Source organism: Phyllobates terribilis, unplaced genomic scaffold (genome assembly GCF_046119375.1).
Source record: "Phyllobates terribilis strain yellow unplaced genomic scaffold, ASM4611937v1 Scaffold_17__1_contigs__length_24005725, whole genome shotgun sequence".
Taxonomy (NCBI): domain Eukaryota; kingdom Metazoa; phylum Chordata; class Amphibia; order Anura; family Dendrobatidae; genus Phyllobates; species Phyllobates terribilis.
In genome coordinates, this window is record NW_027362777.1 from 11153045 (window position 1) to 11167428 (window position 14384).

The 14384-nt window shown below is 50.9% G+C and overlaps 1 protein-coding gene across 1 annotated transcript in view; it reads right to left on the bottom strand.

Annotated features, from left to right (window-relative positions):
• The window catches only part of LOC141176224 (uncharacterized), a 33364-nt gene extending 24208 nt beyond the window's left edge, over positions 1 to 9156 (bottom strand). The window contains exon 1 of the mRNA XM_073660209.1: positions 9098 to 9156. The gene's annotated coding sequence lies outside the window, so the exon portion shown is untranslated. The remainder of the gene's footprint in view (positions 1 to 9097) is intronic.
• Positions 9157 to 14384: the final 5228 nt, after the last annotated feature.

A 14384-nucleotide genomic window follows, 5' to 3' on the forward strand; every position in this document is an offset into this window, starting at 1 on the left:
GATACGTACAATGCAACTAGAATAGATCTGCAGGGGGTAATTAAGGGAAAATTGGCAGATGAAGCCCGCTATGATAGGTTGATAGATGAGACAAAAAAACAGTATGCCAATAGGACCGGACCCGTAGATGCAGAATCTAATGATGCAGCAGCTGGAGTCCTATTCGCAGCAGCGTTGGTAAAAGCATGTCAAGACAGGCAAGCAGAGAAGCAAGTTACACTAGAAGATAGCGTGCAGGGAAGGAGGAAGATCCTAAGGATTATTTCTATGCACTAAAGAAAACCTGGTCAGAAATGTTGTTCAACCCCGGGAATAAGACTAGTGAGAGGGTATTAGCAAGTGCTTTCATGAATGGACTAAAGAAAGAGATTGCAGAGAAGGTAAAAGCAAGTAGACCGGACTGGAGATCAGTGAAGGCAGAAGATTTAGCTAGAATAGCTCAGGGGGCACAGCATGACATAGCGCAGGCAAAAAGAGCTGCCAGAATACATATAGTAGAGACGACCCCCAGAAACAACAGAGGCAGAGGACGGACTGAAGGAGGAGGACAGAAACTGTGTTACGGATGTAAAAAGCCAGGACATTTTAGAAAGAACAGTAGGACCAACCCGTATCCAAATGCTCACAGTACGGGTCCTCCAGCCGACCAAACAACGCCCCCATAGGATGAGGGTAGCTTGCACATGAACCCCCTCATCTCCTTACCCCCAACTCCCAGTTGTATAGTGCAGGTGAAGCTACCAGGGGGACATGAAATCGATTTCCAAGTAGACACGGGGGCCGACAATTCAGTAATTACACAAGGTGATTGGCCATATACTGACACTGATTTTTCACATCATGTCATTGCCACCCACTTCAATTCCCCGTCTGTCCTGCTCCCTGTCACTAAAAAAATTCCCCTGCAAATTCAAGGAGCTACTGTACATAGCCAGCTCATGGTATCGCCCCGAGGCCAATGTAATCTATTGGGAAATGATGTGTTGTCCCAATTACAAGCACATATTGAGTATCATCCCGATGGCACTGTCACCATGACCCCAGGTTTAAAACCAAGTACCCTTTGCAAAATTATGTCACTAGATATTGCCAGCATAGAAGAGACAAATGAGTTTCCCCCGATATTGGAGCATGCTGTGCCACATGATTTTTGGGCCTCAGACAAAACAGATGTTGGTAGGTTAAGAGTTCAACCAGTAATGGTGAAATTAAAACCAGGAGCAATCTTACCTCAACAGAGGCAGTATCCCCTTAGCTCGGCTCAGGAGAATGCCATAGCCCAGCAAGTCCAAAAATTGCTACACAGAGGAGTCCTAGTCAAAACCCAGTCCCCTTGCAATACTCCCCTGTTCCCAGTAAAGAAAAAGAGCGTGCCAGGACAACCAGCCGCATATAGAATGGTCCATTACCTCCGGTTGGTTAACAAAGCCACAGAACTTCTAACACCAGTTGTGACCAACCCGCATACTCTCCTGTCACAGATACCTTCTAACTCTCTTTGCTTTTCAGTGGTCGATTTGGCAAATGCATTTTTCAGTGTACCATTACATCCTGACTGCCAGTACTTGTTTGCTTTCACATTCCAGGGTAGTCAATATACATGGACAGTGTTGCCACAGGGTGCCCAGAATTCACCCACAATGTACACTGCAAGTCTGCAGGAAATACTGGAGGCATGGTCTGAACCACATATCGTTGTTTTGCAATATGTCGATGACCTGCTCATTTGTGCCCCCTCCAGGAAACAATGTCATAGTGCAACTATATCGCTTATGTTGTTTCTCTATCGCGCTGGCTGCAAGGCATCGAAAGATAAACTTCAGTTTTGTAAATCTTCAGTCACCTTTTTGGGACATTGCATTACACCAGGAGCTCGTCATTTAACAAATGCACGTAAACAAGCAGTACAGGCATTCACCGTCCCCATTAATGTTGCAGCCCTCAGAACTTTTCTTGGACTTGTCTCCTATTGCAGACAGTGGATTCATTCCGTCTCTGTTTTAATGCAGCCCCTCTATGACTGTCTTACTCCAACACCTTTTGTACTAACATCAGAGGCAATAGACTGTTTTTATTCTCTCAAAAAACGTATTTTGGCCGCTCCAGCTTTGGGTACCCCTAATTATGAGCTCCCATTTACTCTGTACCTTCATGAGCAAGCTGGACATGCAGCAGGAGTTTTAGCTCAAACACACGGTGATAATCAGAGACCTATTGCCTACTTTAGTGGCAGATTGGATGCGGTAGCCAGAGGTGCACCATCCCGCATACGTGCTCTGCATGCTGTTGGACTGCTACTCCACAAATCTGCAGACATTGTTCTTGACCACCCGCTCACCGTTCTAACACCTCATGATGTCTACACTATATTGAACCAAGTGCAACCCGCTCACCTCTCAGCAGCACGTCATCTCAGGTTACAATGTGCACTGTTAATGCCTCCCAATGTTTCTTTACAGAGGTGTACTACTTTGAACCCAGCAACTTTGTTACCTCTCTCGGATCTAAAGGAGGGGTCAGGTACTGTGCTTTTTAAAGGAAGATCCAAGAGAGGAAGTTCCTCATGACTGTGTACAAATGATGGCACAAGAAACGGCAGGTTTACCTACTGTATTTGAACATGAATTACAAAATGCAGATTTTGAATTTTTTGTAGATGGATCCCGTCATCAGGACGATTCAGGTACCTTCCATACTGGATATGCAGTTGTCTCCCTCAATGCAGTAATCAAGGCAGAACCAATGCTCCCACACCAGTCGGCTCAAGAAGCCGAACTTAGGGCCCTAACCAAGGCCTGTAAACTAGCGGAAGGTAGTATTGTTAACATTTACACAGATTCTAGGTACGCATTCGGTATATCGCATGATTTTGGTCCCATATGGAAGTCAAGAGGTTTCCTGACGGCAGCAGGACACCCCATTAAGAATGCTGATGCGGTCCAACAGTTAAGTGATGCGCTACAACTACCCAAACAAGTAGCTGTCATAAAGGTAAGAGCACATACCAGACGCACCGACCAGGTAAGCAGAGGAAACGCGATGGCAGATGCAGCGGCAAAAACAGCAGCCTGTAAGCCGCAACAAGGGTCAACAGTACGTCAGTTAAGTGCCCCTAAAAACCCCTTTGTGTCGGAGGACATCTTATCCCAAATGCAGGCTCAGGCTCAAAAGGAGGAGGTTGATAAGTGGTTAAAGGAAGGTGCATGCCTGAATGAAGCAAATGGGGTATGGGGGAAAGGGACACGACGATGCCTTCCAAGGGCACTGTACCCAGCAGCTGCCCAGATACTACATGGGTCGACACACCAATCTAAAACGGGTGTGATGAGTGTGATGCAGAAACATTGGGTGGCACCAGGATTCTCCACCTGTATTGAAAACCTGGTACAAGGGTGCATGATATGTGCTACACATAATCAGGGTAGAGTAGTTAAAACACCACCCAAACACACACCCCGTCCCCTCTATCCATTCCAGAGACTGCAAATTGATTATATTCAGCTGCCAAAGTCAGGATCATGGGAATATGTGTTGGTCTGTATTGATTTGTTCTCAGGATGGCCAGAGGCTTTCCCGATTGCCAAAGCCACAGCTACGGCAACCGCAAAGAAACTGCTTGCAGAGGTGGTCTGCAGGTATGAGGTACCAGAGGTAATTGAGAGTGACAGAGGTACACACTTCACAGGTGAAATAATGAATGAAGTCATGTCAGCTCTAGGAATTCAACAAGCATTCCACACCCCATATCACCCACAAAGTAGTGGTAAAGTGGAAAGACTGGATGGGACATTGAAATTAAAAATTCAGAAAGCCATGGCTGAGACAGGAAAACCATGGCCGGACTGTTTACTGCTTGCTCTGTTTTCAGTAAGATACACGCCCAATAGAAAGACTGGACTCTCTCCATATGAGATATTGTTTGGCAATGTACCCAGCCTAGGGCGTTTCTATCCGCAAGCATTAGAAATGAACAACCATGTGCTAAGTTCCTACGTGAGGGCTTTACACAAAAAGATTAAGCAAGTACATGATAATGTCTTCAGTTCTCTTCCAGATCAAGACTCTAGCAGCCATACGCTGCAACCTGGAGACTGGGTGGTTATAAAAAGACACGTGAGGAAAAGCCTAGATCCACGGTTTGACGGACCCTTTCAAGTTCTGCTGACCACAAGTACAGCCGTTAAGCTAGAGGGAAAAGAGACCTGGATCCACGCATCCCATTGCAAAAAGATACTAGGAGAACCAGCGGACAAAGAATGAAGACATTGTTTATACTTACCTGCATACTTACAACCACAGGTGCATGGACTAGGTTGAGCGCTACAGATGGAGACGACAATAGATTCATTAAACACCATCTTGCTCTAATCGATGGACTAAAGGAGCAAAACCAGACCATTGCTAATTGTTGGATATGTACACATGCCCCTGTGACATCCACTAGCATACCCTTTCTCGCTGTTCCAGTCTCATGGGAAGAGATAAAGTTTTGGGTGAACTGTTCAGATACTTGGGCCAATAATTCCACACAGAGATTTTCCTTTCTAAATCCCGCAAATTGGTTTAAAGGTATCGGTGGGTGGTTGGCTGGTATAGTACAAGCTATTTTACAGGTTTTGCTAATGTGTCTTGCGGTTTATTTGGTTTTTAAGCTTTTTCTAATGTGTATTCAGCGTTGTACTAAAAGAAAACATAGAGATTCGTGTTGATAAATGAAGGAACAAAAGGATGGAATGTTATAGCAGAAGATGGAGTCCCTCAAGTTTAAAGGCCCCATCTATGCTATATAAGTCTGACAGTTATTTTAGGTCAAAACAACAGCAAGCTGAAATGTTCCTTCTTGTATCAATAGCGTGTCCTTGCTAAGAAGATAAAGTGTCCTCCTTGGCCAGATGTTTCTTCTTGTAGCAATAATGTGTTCTTGCAAGAAGATAAAATGGCCTTGCTAACCAGATACGTCTAATTAAATATTTTAAAGCATACAGAAACTAGCTTTTTTCGCTAGTTCAGCTAAACTGTAAAATCGAACCATATATGGCAAATCCGTTTCCTGCCTTCAGGGTGTATATTAGCCCTGTGCTTTGTAATAAAGTTTAGAGTATGTTTAGACACAAACATCCTGTCCTGTGTCTTCATTCTCTCCGATATCGTAATCCAAAGGATAGAAGACCAAGAATGCAGTGATGACACAAGTATTGCACATCCTCCCATCATGCAATAGGCATGTAGATCTGCTTTGTCACTGGGATGGTGGCCCAAAGTATATTCCTAAATGGTCATATTTGAGCCCTATTGCATAATTAGAGATACACAAGGAACACCACACTTGTTAGTTACTAAATAGTATAAGTGGGATATAACTGATAAGAAATAATTCTGATATAGAAGCTCAGATCTCTTGATGAAGTAAAACAATATGTGAACCTCATTCGCAGGGAACTGAGTAGCAATGGGTAGAGTATAAAATCCAAAAATGTAATCCAGAATGCGGCAGTATTCATACAAAACAAGCATAGGAAATTTGCTCATTCAGTCCCGCAGGGGCTCGTGAATCCAGTCTGGAAATACACTTGCTTTCCTTTTTGAGGATACTTCTATTGAGATCACCTCCTCTCACATTGGGTTTAACCACCTCAATGATGCAAAAGGAGATGTCGCTTGTTTCACCTCAATGTGCACTGTTCATGTGTCTCACTAATGGGGTGTCCCGACCATGGCGTATTTCGCCCAAATGCCACCCCACACTCCTCCTAGACTGCCTCTTGGTCATGCATACATAATCTAGGAGGCAGGTGCATGTGGCCACATATACAAGTCCTGAGGTTTTACAGTTGGATTAATCTCTCTGGAAAAAGGTTTCACCTGTAGAGGAACTCGAGAAAGATTTATATGGTCTCATCCAATTACATGTAGAACTTTCTCCACATCTAAATAAACCACAGATTCTTCTATCTAGCCAAGTCCCCTTGAGTGCAGGTTTTTATAGAAACTATGCACCATACAGTCCCTAATTGACCAACCCTTTCTGAAAGTTATTGTGGGAGTAAATCCCACAGCACCCTCAGGTCCGGCTCAGCCACAAGTACATCCTAGTGTTTTCTGAAGATATTAAAGCTAAGGTCACACTTATTGTCACAAGTTCCTATTACTTATGTCATCCCATATTTTTCTTGGTGTCTTGGTTAGGTATGGAGGAGTGTGTCTCTCCTTTTTTTCTGCAAACAGTCGTGCGGAATTCAAAATGTACTGTGGGTACCTTTTTTCTTGAATCTGGTGTTTATGTCTATCGCCTCTTTATTAAGATCTGTGACATTAGAGCAGTTTCTTCTCAACTGTAAAAATTGGCCCTTGGATATTGCTTTGTTTTTTTTTTTTAGGAGGATGGGGTGGTTGCTATCCCACTTTAATAGTTTATGGTAGATGAGTGTCCCTAGGGTCCCATCCAGGGCTGTGGATTCGGAGTCTGTGCCCATTTTGATGGAGTCGGTATAAAATGGACCGACTCCGACTCCTAAAATAAATTGGGTACAGTAGTTCAATGTAGTTTGTGAGGAATATTTTTTCATAAGAATTTGGGAAAGTTATGAAATGTCCTATAAATGTCTTTCCTATTCCTGATCTAAGGGTCTAGACTTTTAGCTAAGAAAAATGTGTCCTCCGTAAATTTATCACTTAAAATGAGCCATGTATGAGGGAGTCGGTGTCATGGAAATTGAGGTGTAGGAGTCGAAGGTTTGGCTTACCGACTCCACAACGCTGGCTCCCATCCCGTACTTTCTTGATTAGTATATCCAGGAAAGGCAACTGGTAATAATTAAACTCTGATGTAAATCTAAGATCGACTCTATGGATATTGAGTTCCCTGACAAATTCAAGAAATTGTTCACTCGTCCTTGACCAGATGATAAAAATGTTGTCAATATATCTATCCCATGCCCCAATATATGGACGCCACCACTTATTATCATCCCTGAATATTGTGGCTTCCTTCCACCAGTCCAAGAATAGGTTAGCAGATGAGGGGGTACAGAGGCTCCCCATCGCAGTACCCCTGAGCTGGTGGAAGTACTTCCTGTCAAAAAGAAAGATGTTATAAGTAAGAGTGAATTTTAGAAGATCCTCCATGAAAGTCATTATTTCTGCTACACGCTATAGATCTCGAATTCAATAAACGTCTTACTCTGATACCATCATCATGCGGTATATTACTGTACAAAGCCTCAATATCTAGTAAGGCCTGCTCCCCTACATGTATGTATACATGCTCGAGGGTCTACATGTAGGGGTGCAGGCTAAGGGAAAACCACTGTCCGGAGGGATTATTCCAACTGTAAAACCTCAGGACTTATTCCAACTGCAGGACCTCAGGCGGTACTGTGGGGGCATTATACTGTGTGGGGGGGGCATTACACATACTACATAAGGGGCATAATGGGGGCATTACACTGTGTGGGGGCATTACACATACTGCATAAGGAGCATAATAGGGGCATTACACTGTGGGGGCATCAAACATACTACATAAGGGGCATAATGGGGGCATTACACATACTGCATAAGGGGCATAATGGGGGCATTACACTGTGGGGGCATCATACATCCTGCATAATGGGCATAATGGGGGCATTACACTGTGGGGGCATCATACATACTACATAAGGGGCATAATGGAGGCATTACACTGTGTGGGGGCATCATACATCCTGCATAAGGGGCATAATGGGGGCATTACACTGTGTGGGGGCATCATACATCCTGCATAAGGAGGATAATAGGGGCATAACACTGTGTGGGGGCACCATACATACTGCATAAGGGGCATAATGGGGGCATTACACTGTGTGGGGGCATCATGCATCCTGCATAAGGGGCATAATGAGGGCATTACACTGTGTGGGGGCATCATACATCTTGCATAAGGGGCATAATGGGGGCATTACACTGTGTGGGGCATCATGCATCCTGCATAAGGGGCATAATGAGGGCATTACACTGGGTGGGGGCATCATGCATCCTGCATAAGGGGCATAATGAGGGCATTACACTGTGTGGGGGCATCATACATCCTGCATAAGGGGCATTACACTGTGTGGGGGCATCATGCATCCTGCATAAGGGGAATAATGAGGGCATTACACTGTGTGGGGGCATCATACATCCTGCATAAGGGGCATAATGGGGGCATTACACTGTGGGGGCATCATACATACGGCATAAGGGGCATAATGGGGGCATTACACTGTATGGGGACATCATACATACTGCATAAGGGGCATAATGGGGGCATTACACTGTGGGGGGCATCATACATACTGCATAAGGGGCATAATGGGGGCATTACACATCCTGCATAAGGGGCATAATGGGGGCATTACACTGTGTGGGGGCATCATACATCCAGCATAAGGGGCATATTGGGGGCATTACACTGTGGGGGCCATCATACATACTGCATAAGGGGCAAAATGGGGGCATTACACTGTGGGGGGCATCATACATCCTGCATAAGGTGCATAATGGGGGCATTACACTGTGTGGGGGCATCATACATACTGCATAAGGGGCATAATGGGGGCATTACACTGTGTGGGGGCATCATACATCCTGCATAAGGGGGTATAATGGGGGCATTACACTGTGTGGGGGGCATCATACATACTGCATAAGGGGCATAATGGGGGCATTACACTGTGTGGGGGCATCATACATCCTGCATAAGGGGCATAATGGGGGCATTACACTGTGTGGGGCATCATACATACTACATAAGAGGCATAATGGGGGCATTACACTGTGTGGGGGCATCATACATCCTGCATAAGGGGCATAATGGGGGCATTACACTGTGGGGGCATCATACATCCTGCATAAGGGGCATAATGGGGCATTACACTGTGGGGCCAGTAAAGGGGTCCTGTACTATGAGAACAATACGTTTCCTCCCTTCCTGTCTCCATAGTTGGGTCGTATGTATCTATTACAGGAAACAGAACAAAAACCTTATGATTCTTATAAAGGGGCAACACAAGACCCCAAAAGAGTCCCCGTGCTGAAGGGGTTAATGCCCCCTGTGCCCAGTAATGGGGTCTCCACATACCTCCACCTGCAGAGCCGCCACCACATATATGGCTGCTCTGTGCGCACAGGAGCTGTGATGAGGTCACAGGAGGGGAGGAGTCAGGGGTCACATGATCAGGGGCCTCAGTGGATGCAGGACTCTGCTGTGCTGGTTGTCATGGTGCTGGATGAGCTGAAGTTTATGTGTGGGGTCAGGAGGGGTTTACAGTGTGGATGTAGCAGAGCCGCGTGTGTACGAGGTGTACGGAGCGGAGCCGCGTGTGTACGAGGTGTACGGAGCAGAGCCGTGTGTGTACGAGGTGTACGGAGCGGAGCCGAGTGTGTACGAGGTGTACGGAGCAGAGCCGAGTGTGTACGAGGTGTACGGAGCGGAGCCGCGTGTGTACGAGGCGTACGGAGCAGAGCCGAGTGTGTACGAGGCGTACGGAGCAGAGCCGTGTGTGTACGAGGTGTACGGAGCAGAGCCGCGTGTGTACGAGGTGTACGGAGCGGAGCCGCGTGTGTACGAGGTGTACGGAGCAGAGCCGAGTGTGTACGAGGTGTACGGAGCAGAGCCGAGTGTGTACGAGGTGTACGGAGCAGAGCCGAGTGTGTACGAGGTGTACGGAGCGGAGCCGCGTGTGTACGAGGCGTACGGAGCAGAGCCGCGTGTGTACGAGGCGTACGGAGCAGAGCCGTGTGTGTACGAGGTGTACGGAGCAGAGCTGTGTGTGTACGAGGTGTACGGAGCGGAGCCGCGCGTGTACGAGGCGTACGGAGCGGAGCCGTGTGTATACGAGGTGTACGGAGCGGAGCCGTGTGTGTACGAGGTGTACGGAGCGGAGCCGTGTGTATACGAGGTGTACGGAGCGGAGCCGTGTGTGTACGGAGCGGAGCCGCGCGTGAACGAGGCGTACGGAGCGGAGCCGTGTGTATACGAGGTGTACGGAGCGGAGCCGTGTGTGTACGAGGCGTACGGAGCGGAGCCGTGTGTATACGAGGTGTACGGAGCGGAGCCGTGTGTGTACGAGGTGTACGGAGCGGAGCCGTGTGTATACGAGGTGTACGGAGCGGAGCCGTGTGTGTACGGAGCGGAGCCGCGCGTGAACGAGGCGTACGGAGCGGAGCCGTGTGTATACGAGGTGTACGGAGCGGAGCCGTGTGTATACGAGGTGTACGGAGCGGAGCCGTGTGTGTACGAGGTGTACGGAGCGGAGCCGTGTGTATACGAGGTGTACGGAGCGGAGCCGTGTGTGTACGGAGCGGAGCCGCGCGTGAACGAGGCGTACGGAGCGGAGCCGTGTGTATACGAGGTGTACGGAGCGGAGCCGTGTGTGTACGAGGTGTACGGAGCGGAGCCGCGCGTGTACGAGGCGTACGGAGCGGAGCCGTGTGTATACGAGGTGTACGGAGCGGAGCCGTGTGTATACGAGGTGTACGGAGCGGAGCCGTGTGTATACGAGGTGTACGGAGCGGAGCCGCGTGTGTACGAGGTGTACGGAGCGGAGCCGCGTGTGTACGAGGTGTACGGAGCGGAGCCGCGTGTGTACGAGGTGTACGGAGCAGAGCCGTGTGTATACGAGGTGTACGGAGCGGAGCCGTGTGTGTACGAGGTGTACGGAGCAGAGCCGTGTGTGTACGAGGCGTACGGAGCAGAGCCGCGTGTGTACGAGGTGTACGGAGCGGAGCCGCGTGTGTACGAGGTGTACGGAGCAGAGCCGTGTGTGTACGAGGCGTACGGAGCAGAGCCGCGTGTGTACGAGGCGTACGGAGCGGAGCCGCGTGTGTACGAGGTGTACGGAGCTGAGCCGCGTGTGTACGAGGTGTACGGAGCAGAGCCGCGTGTGGTCACATGATCAGGGGCCTCAGTGGATGCAGGACTCTGCTGTGCTGGTTGTCATGGTGCTGGATGAGCTGAAGTTTATGTGTGGGGTCAGGAGGGGTTTACAGTGTGGATGTAGCGGAGCCATGTGTGTACGAGGTGTACGGAGCGGAGCCGCGCGTGTACGAGGTGTACGGAGCAGAGCCGTTTGTATACGAGGTGTACGGAGCTGAGCCGCGTGTGTACGGAGCTGAGCCGCGTGTGTACGAGGTGTACGGAGCAGAGCCGCGTGTGTACGAGGTGTACGGAGCGGAGCCGCGTGTGTACGAGGTGTACGGAGCGGAGCCGCTTGTGTATGAGGTGTACGGAGCAGAGCCGCGTGTGTACGAGGTGTGCAGAGCCGCGTGTGTACGAGGTGTACGGAGCGGAGCCGTGTGTGTACGAGGTGTACGGAGCGGAGCCGCGTGTGTGCGAGGCGTACGGAGCGGAGCCGCGTGTGTACGAGGTGTACGGAGCTGAGCCGCGTGTGTACGAGGTGTACGGAGCAGAGCCGCGTGTGGTCACATGATCAGGGGCCTCAGTGGATGCAGGACTCTGCTGTGCTGGTTGTCATGGTGCTGGATGAGCTGAAGTTTATGTGTGGGGTCAGGAGGGGTTTACAGTGTGGATGTAGCGGAGCCATGTGTGTACGAGGTGTACGGAGCGGAGCCGCGCGTGTACGAGGTGTACGGAGCAGAGCCGTTTGTATACGAGGTGTACGGAGCTGAGCCGCGTGTGTACGAGGTGTACGGAGCTGAGCCGCGTGTGTACGAGGTGTACGGAGCAGAGCCGCGTGTGTACGAGGTGTACGGAGCGGAGCCGCGTGTGTACGAGGTGTACGGAGCGGAGCCGCTTGTGTACGAGGTGTACGGAGCAGAGCCGCGTGTGTACGAGGTGTACGGAGCGAGCGGAGCCGCGTGTGTATGAGGTGTACGGAGCGGAGCCGCGTATGTACGAGGTGTACGGAGCGGAGCCGCGTGTGTACGAGGTGTACGGAGCGGAGCCGCGTGTGTACGAGGTGTACGGAGCGGAGCCAGCGTGTGAACGAGGTGTACGGAGCGGAGCCACGAGGTGTACGGAGCGGAGCCGCGTGTGTACGAGGTGTGCGGAGCCGCGCGTGTGTACGAGGTGTACGGAGCGGAGCCGTGTGTCTACGAGGTGTACGGAGCAGAGCCGCATGTGTTCGAGGTGTACGGAGCGGAGCCGCGTGTGAACGAGGTGTACGGAGCGGAGCCGCCTGTGTACGGAGCGGAGCCGTCTGTGTACGAGGTGTACGGAGCGGAGCCGCGTGTGAACGAGGTGTGCGGAGCGGAGCCGCGTGTGTACGAGGTGTACAGAGCTGAGCCGTGTGTACGAGGTGTACGGAGCGGAGCCGCGTGTGTACGAGGTGTACGGAGCGGAGCCGCGCGTGTACAGAGCGGAGCCGCACGTGTACGAGGTGTATGGAGCGGAGCCGCGCGTGTACGAGGCGTACGGAGCGGAGCCACGCGTGTACGAGGCGTACGGAGCGGAGCCGCGCGTGTACGAGGCGTACGGAGCAGAGCCGCGCGTGTACGAGGCGTACGGAGCAGAGCCGCGCGTGTACGAGGCATATGGAGCGGAGCCGCGCGTGTACGAGGCTTACGGAGCGGAGCCGCGTGTGTACGAGGCGTACGGAGCGGAGCCGCGTGTGTACGAGGTGTACGGAGCGGAGCCGCGTGTATACGAGGTGTGCGGAGCCGCGTGTGTACGAGGTGTACGGAGCGGAGCCGCGTGTGTACGAGGTGTACGGAGCGGAGCCGCGTGTGTACGAAGTGTACGGAGCGGAGCTGCGTGTGTACGAGGTGTACGGAGCGGAGCCGCGTGTGTACGAGGTGTACGGAGCGGAGCCGCGTGTGAACGAGGTGTACGGAGCGGAGCCGCGAGGTACGAGGTGTACGGAGCGGAGCCGCGTGTGTACGAGGTGTGCGGAGCCGCGCGTGTGTACGAGGTGTACGGAGCGGAGCCGCGTGTCTACGAGGTGTACGGAGCGGAGCCGCGTGTGTACGAGGTGTACGGAGCGGAGCCGCGTGTGAACGAGGTGTACGGAGCGGAGCCGCCTGTGTACGGAGCGGAGCCGTCTCTGTACGAGGTGTACGGAGCGGAGCCGCGTGTGTACGAGGTGTGCGGAGCGGAGCCGCGTGTGTACGAGGTGTACAGAGCTGAGCCGTGTGTACGAGGTGTATGGAGCGGAGCCTCGTGTGTACGAGGTGTACGGAGCGGAGCCGCGCGTGTACGGAGCGGAGCCGCACGTGTACGAGGTGTACGGAGCGGAGCCGCACGTGTACGAGGCGTGCGGAGCCGCGCGTGTACGAGGCGTACGGAGCGGAGCCGCGCGTGTACGAGGCGTACGGAGCAGAGCCGCGCGTGTACGAGGCTTACGGAGCGGAGCCGCGCGTGTACGAGGCTTACGGAGCGGAGCCGCGCGTGTACGAGGCTTACGGAGCGGAGCCGTGTGTGTGTACGAGGCGTACGGAGCGGAGCCGTGTGTGTGTACGAGGCGTACGGAGCGGAGCCGTGTGTGTACGAGGCGTACGGAGCGGAGCCGCGCGTGTACGAAGCGTACGGAGTGGAGCCGCGTGTTTGCGAGGCGTACAGACTGGAACCGCCTATGTACGAGGTGTACAGAGTGGAACCGCGCACGTACAAGGTGTGCGGAGAGGAACAGCGTGTGAACGAGGTATATGGAGTGGAGCCGTGCGTGTACGAGGTGTACTGAGCATGTACGAGGTGTATGTATCTGCGCTGTAAGGTGGCTTCCGGACAGGTCATGGATGGGAGGTATGTGTCCCCGAAGTACCAAGCTTCAGTGATGTAGGACCCGTAGAAGCAGGCTCCAGCACACATAGTGCTGAGAGGGAGTTAATGGGCCCGGATTAAAGGGCCAGGTTTTACGAGCAGCTGAAAGAGCTGGGGGTCATAAATTCATATATATGGGGTACAATGTCCCCAGCATCACATTTGCCAGTAAATACGACTATACTCACAGAGCATACCACAGTTATTTCATTAGTGCTGGAAAAAATTGCATTGAAATGAAAGGCAACATGTTTCAAAATGAAGGAGTTTAATAATGTTGCAAAGCTGAGCACATTCACTTGATAAAAGGACATCCAGGGCTACTGCCACTCTCTTAACAAAAGGGACTAGTTGTACATCAATCCCTATATGAGGGACGGATGTGCCATGTGACGCTGACACACCAAGGTTAAGTGCACACGTAGTATGTTTAATGCGTTTTTGCGGCGGTTTTTCAGTGCGAAAACGCATCATAAACACTCTGCCAGCTATTGCAATGGTAATCCTGATATGCTGTGCACATGATGCGGAAATAACCATTGCGGAAACAAACGCAGCATGACCATTATGCCCAGAGTTTCCGGAGTGTTTCCCGCCCATTGACTTTAATTGAAACGCAGAAAATCCACAGGTATAATATTTATACTTG